Consider the following 6,000-nt stretch of genomic DNA (forward strand, 5'->3'; position numbering starts at 1 on the left):
ACATAAAATAAATCTCTGTTAAAGGCACCCTGTTCCTTGCTAAAACCCCTTCTGTGATTTCCCAGTTCTCCGAGGGTTTTCAAGAAAGCCCCGAATAGGGTCTGTAAATGGAGTCCCCATCTTTTATGGTCTCAGAACCCTGCACGCCATGCGTAGCGTAGCTGTGACCTCTTTGGCTGGGCTCCTCCCAGAGGCTGCTGCTGCTGCTGCTTCATCTCAACGTGGTCAGGGGAGCCTTGCCGCTGGGACGCTCCTCCCTGCTCTCTTTCCGACCACTAATTCCTCATCATTTTAGCGATCAGTTTCCCCAAAGCTCCAGACTGGGTGTCACGCTCCCCAACCAACCACAGTTTTAATAACAGGTGTGCACATGCGTTTGCGTGGGTGGAGGCAGTGGTGATGTGTGGGCACCCGCGAGGTTATTTGTTCATTTCTCTCTTTGCTTATGTTGAAGTCCCATGGGGGGCAAGGCGACTTTGCTCGTGAGGACCTTCAAGGAGTCTTGCATGGGGTCTTAAGGATCCACCCTCCCCTCCTGGATATAACGCCCTTCCCGTGGTCCCCACTGCTCTGAGGGTTACGTGGAAATCCCTAATGTCGACTCTGAACCCTGTGAGACATGGCCCTTGCTAACCGGGTCTTCTTGGGTGTTGCTGCTGACGGAGAGGACAAGGGAGAAAATGAAGAAAGCGGTATAGGTGGGTTGGAATACAGGAACGAAATGAAAACTGGAGAAAATTGGCTCAGGGCAGAAGGAGCGAAGAGACGCCGTCTTAGCTGCTGCTCTGCTGCCATGAAGCGGCACCAGGACTAAGCTGGCTTATAAACGAGAGCATTCAGCCGGGAACCTGCGAACAGTTTCAGAGGGTTAGTCTATGAACACTAAGGTTGGGAGCGTGGCAGCAGGCATGATACTGGAGCAGTAGCTGAGAGCTCGCATCTGACCGGCAAGTTGCAAGCAGAGAGAGTGAGACTGAGCTCAAGGAGGTGTCTGAAACCTCAAAACCCATCCCTAGGTACACCTCTACTCCAACAAAGCCACACCTTCTAATTCTGCCCGAACTGGTCCACTAAGGACCAAGTATTCAAACATAGGAGCCTGCGGAGGCCATTCTCATTCAAACTGACACACGCACAGCACACCTGTGGCCATGCTGCTCGTGGAACTTCATAGTCAGCTGACAGAGACGGGGTTCATGCATCCCACTGTGAAAACATGTACTGTCTGAGGTTCTTCAGCCTTCTGAAAAGCCTTCAGCATCCAGCTACTGGAAGCTGCGTTCATTTTGCAGGCCTGCTCACGCTGCTGCCTTTGGCTAAGCACACAGACGACGCACATCTCTCTACAGGAATCCTGGTGTCTGCGAGACACAGTAAGGACAGAAGACAAATAGCCCTGTGGTGGGTTCTCACGGTGAGAGTCATCTGGAAGACCAAGGGGAGTTCTTATTAGAACATGCCCGACAGCAAAGAGATGGGTTGATTTACTGAATGCAGAAGGCACCTGGGGAATCCAGACGCAAGGATTCACGGAGATTCTTTAGCCTCGGAAGATAGGAAATACATATTTGTGTGGGGTGGGGAATAATTTTATAGCGTCTGGTAAACGCAGCCTGCTCCTGCACTCTGATAATGTGACAGGTAGCCACTTCCTGCCAGGATTTGTTCTCCCCCCGAGGCCCTGCATATATGCATGAAGCTGAGGGACCTTGAGGGGCTGAGTTTAGTCTTTCCTCTTGTCTCCGCTGTTTCTTAGGATTTGAGGTTGAAAAATCGAGTTGATTTTCTGGCCTTATAAATATTGAAATGCACTTTTCCAATAGAACCCTCGAGACTGTCCCTTGCTGACCCTCCCAGTGGGGCTGTGTATTCCTGCGGTAAGCTTGTTCCTTCTCTTCCTGAGGACGACAGGCTTTAGGGAAAAATGAGACCTGGGCTTTAAGGTATGGCCATGTTTGTAGAGCAGGGCAGTAAAAGGCTACGTGACAGATGTAGCTGGAGGGGGACTCACTCTTTTCTATCTAAAAATCCCTGCTTGTGTATGTATGGGGTTCAACGTGATGTTTTGACGTGTGTAAAAATGTGTGGCAATCAAATCAGGGTAATGAATATCTGTTATCTGAAACATTTATCCTTTCTTTGGGCTGGGGACATTCAAAACCCTCTCTTGGGGGTGTTTTGAAATAAGCATGAAGGTGTTGTTAGGGATGATCTCCCATTGTGCTGTAGACTCTAGCTGTATTCCTGGACCCATTAGCCAACCCTCTTCAGCCCCCACGCTCCCCCTCCACCATCCTCCCCCAGCTCTGGTGGTCTCCACTCTAGTTCTGTGAGACCAACTTATTTGGTTTCTACATAAGGGCAAGGAGCTGCTTTTCCTTTCCCTAAAAATTTCTGTCCGATCAGATACAGGACTGCAAGTAAGATGTGATTAATCACAGGACAACAGAAAGTGAATTTAATTTGGTTTTCTCAGTATGGAAATAAGTTTCTAAAAAAACTAACACATTTTTCTTTCTTTCTTTCCTTTCTTGGTTCCCTGGTACTCCTCCACCCTTCCCTCCCTCCCCCCTCCTTCCTTCCTTCCTTCCTTCCTTCCTTCCTTCCTTCCTTCCTTCCTTCCTTCAGTTGATAGCCACGGGGAATGTAATGGAAGAGAATCTGCCTTTCTCACAGGAGTCAAGCAGCTGACCATTGGGAAAGGCAGGCCGGCCAGGTGACTTGAGTGCAGCCTTGTCCAGCATTCGTCCTTGTCTTTAGGAGATGTACATGGGAGAGCACATGTGCCCTCGCTCGGTCTGAACATATGGGTTTTTTTTTGTATGTCAGTGCATGCCTTCTTGTGAGTGGCTTCTGGGGGGCTCTAGTCTAGGCAGGTGTTGTTAGCATTCAGGCATCTGCACTGGCCTGCCCTTGGGGTTCTGACAGGATACGCCCTCAGCTGCAGCCTCTAAGAGCACCACCTGTGCCTATTCACTATGTTCCCCTTTAAAAGGGCCCTGCCCACCTCCCATCCATCTCTCTCCCTCTGCCCCTCTTTCCTCTCTCCTGCTGCTCCTGTCCCCAGAGGCTGGTCTCCCCTATCCCTTTCCCCTTTTTATGATCCCTTTCCCTAATTAAAAAAAAAACACCAAAAACTCTTCTGCTTGAACCCTGTGGCATGGCGCCTTTCTCTCAGCAGATGCTCTTCCTAAATTGCAACAGGTGTGTCTGTGAAGTCTTTATTTGACTAGCCTTCAGGGTCGGTGGGGGTGCTCACAAGTGATCTGTTGAGAGCCCCTAAGCGGAAATATTTGCTACTAATTACACATATTTAACAAACATTTATTCGAACTTCCACACTACCTAAGTTTAACTTACGAAAAGAAAATGCAGCTGAATTTCTGCTTTAATGGGTTTGACGGTGCTCACTTGTCTGCCTCTGCATAGAGGGCAGGTACACAGCAGGACATACTTAATGGGGTCCCCGCCTTTCTCTGGGCTAGCCACTGAGCCAGCACACGGGGGAGTGTTGATTCCACACTTGGGCCATTGGCAGCTTTAACTGGCTTCAAGCCTGTGGCTTTCACATGGCATTTGTCAGAAGCCTTCCAAGCTACCAGAAAGCTAGCTTGGCAAAAACTGCTTTCTATAAAATGAGGACACAGAGGTCCCCGCTGGAGAGGATGGGGCAAGAGGTGAGTGTCACCTGGGAGGGACCTTAGGAAGCGAGCAGTTGACAAGTTGCAGGGCCCGGTGGAGAAGGTCAGTTAGGGGGTAAGTTGTCCAGAAAGCCCATGGAATGCATGTGTTTACAGGCATCTTCAGGGTGAGGACTGACCGCTTCCACTGCAGTGTACCATGGTGGCTGAGGTGTCTGGGGACAACAGCAGGATAGAGGGACTTCCATGGTGCCATTGCAGTGACCTGAATTTTCCAGCATTCCACAACGCCCCCTGAATCGGTACCCAGGGCTCTGGATAACCCCCGTTTGAAATTCTCTCCCCCAATCTCACCCCTGTCAGATGCTCCCCCAGCCGTGTATATACTTTTTAATCCCTGTACATTGTACATAGTGTTTTTTTCTGGCTGCAAAACACGGTTCATAAACATGTTAAAAGTAAAATTTAAAAAGAAATAGCATCTGTAGGGATCATGGCCCCTTCTCCTAATGTTTCCCACACAATGTTTAATCTAGGCTTGTGTGACTGATCTGGTTATTTGTTTAATGGTTATCAAAATCCAACTTTGAAGATAGGAACCAAATATGTTTTAGTTATTGCGTCTTGGAAGCAGTGAGTCAAACTATACCCCCACGCTCCTGGATTTCTTCCATAGATGCACTCTTTCAACAAATGTGAACTATGAATTCCCAGTGTGCTTCTGTTTATTTGTATGTATTCATTACAAACGTGCAAGAACACTTGCAATGGGTTTACTGCATCCCACATACTCATATTCAAGTTTGGGTCTGAAGAAATGAGTTGGTCTCTGTCCTTGAGTAGCTTAGTTGGGAAGATTAGGCCGCACAAGGCAATGTCATTGATTGGTTAGGACAACCATGGGATTTACTATGGGTCATTCTGGGGTCATTTACTATGGACTTATTGCTGGTAAAATGTCTGACTTAGACATTTCAAATTGCATGTCTAAAGATATTTCCTGGAATCATATCAGAAATGACAAACCCAATTGTTAGCAGGGTAAACTCACAGGGTGGGCTCACAGGGTAGCTCACAGGGCAGCTCACAGGGTGGACTCATGGAAGTCTTTCTGAGATGATTGTTAAGGTGGCTCCTGGGACAGACACATGAACAGGTCAGGTTAGATGAAGGGCTCACTGGCAGAGGGCAGCATGGGTAAGAGCAAGGTTTTGGCAGCACAGGTGATTTGAGGAAGGAGCCTTGTGAATCTGGTTGACTTTAGGGACTTCCTGAAACTTTTGAGTTGTTTTCCTCCTGAATCTTAAAAGATGTTTCCTTCAAGATAGAATGTGTTCCCCCTCTTTAGAACGCCCTTAACCAGCGTCCCTCCCATCCCATCCAAAATGGGATGCTTTATCTCAGAGGAACAGTGACGTGAGCTGCTGTCCTCACTACACCCTGTCACCAGCGTGTTGTTCTGCCCAAAGACATGGCCACGCATTCCAAAAACAGGATAAATCGTCCACCCCCTGAATCATTTTGTTAGACTTCATTCCCAGAGAAGCAAAAGCAGCCATCCCAGCGGCCCGGCGCCCCAGCAGCCGGGAAGACATGCCCACTTCCCTCCCCTTCATCACACGGCCATGGGGATTTGGCTTCACGGTGCAGAGTTTACTTGGTGTGCACCATCTCATTGGGCTAGAAAGCCTGAGACAGCAGAAAGCAGGTTTGCCTCATACACCAGAGCAGGCTCCCGCCCCAAGGGACCAGCCAATAGCAGAACCTAACTAAGAAATGGACAGCTGCAAACCGAGAAAGCTTTTGAAGAAGATGGCAGGGGAAAGAAAATGCTGTTTTAAGCTCCAAGTCAATACGATAGGAGGCGGATACAACAGGAACTCGAGAGAAATCGCATAGCAGAATGAGCTGAACATGGGGCACGGTCCATGGGGAACACGGATGGCAGTTCCGTGGTCAAACAGTCCCAGGGTCCTCCTCATAGGCTTCTTCCTGAGATGGAAGGGACCTGTGCACCCAGCCTGCAGAGTAGCACTTGGGTATGGTCATACACGGTTGTGCGCCAAGCAGGGCATCCGGTGACCTCTGCCCTCCCTCAGTGAGACAGGACCCCTGAGACTATGCCAAAACAGGGCACCAGTATCAAAGCCCTGGATTCACTAAGCCCCTTGTGCTTGCTGTGACGACTAGCAAAATGGCCCGTATTCCTGCGAAGCTAACCAAGAGCACATATATAGGGTCACCACACCTCGGAGCTCACTGCTGCTGCACTGACCTGCCTGCTCCCAGGGAGGGGCCGTGGCTCCACGCTCCTCTCTCTCCTAGGCACTCCTTTTGAAGTTTGTTGAGGGTGGTACTC

This window comes from Mesocricetus auratus, unplaced genomic scaffold (assembly GCF_017639785.1).
Source record: "Mesocricetus auratus isolate SY011 unplaced genomic scaffold, BCM_Maur_2.0 Super-Scaffold_100010, whole genome shotgun sequence".
In the NCBI taxonomy this organism is placed as follows: domain Eukaryota; kingdom Metazoa; phylum Chordata; class Mammalia; order Rodentia; family Cricetidae; genus Mesocricetus; species Mesocricetus auratus.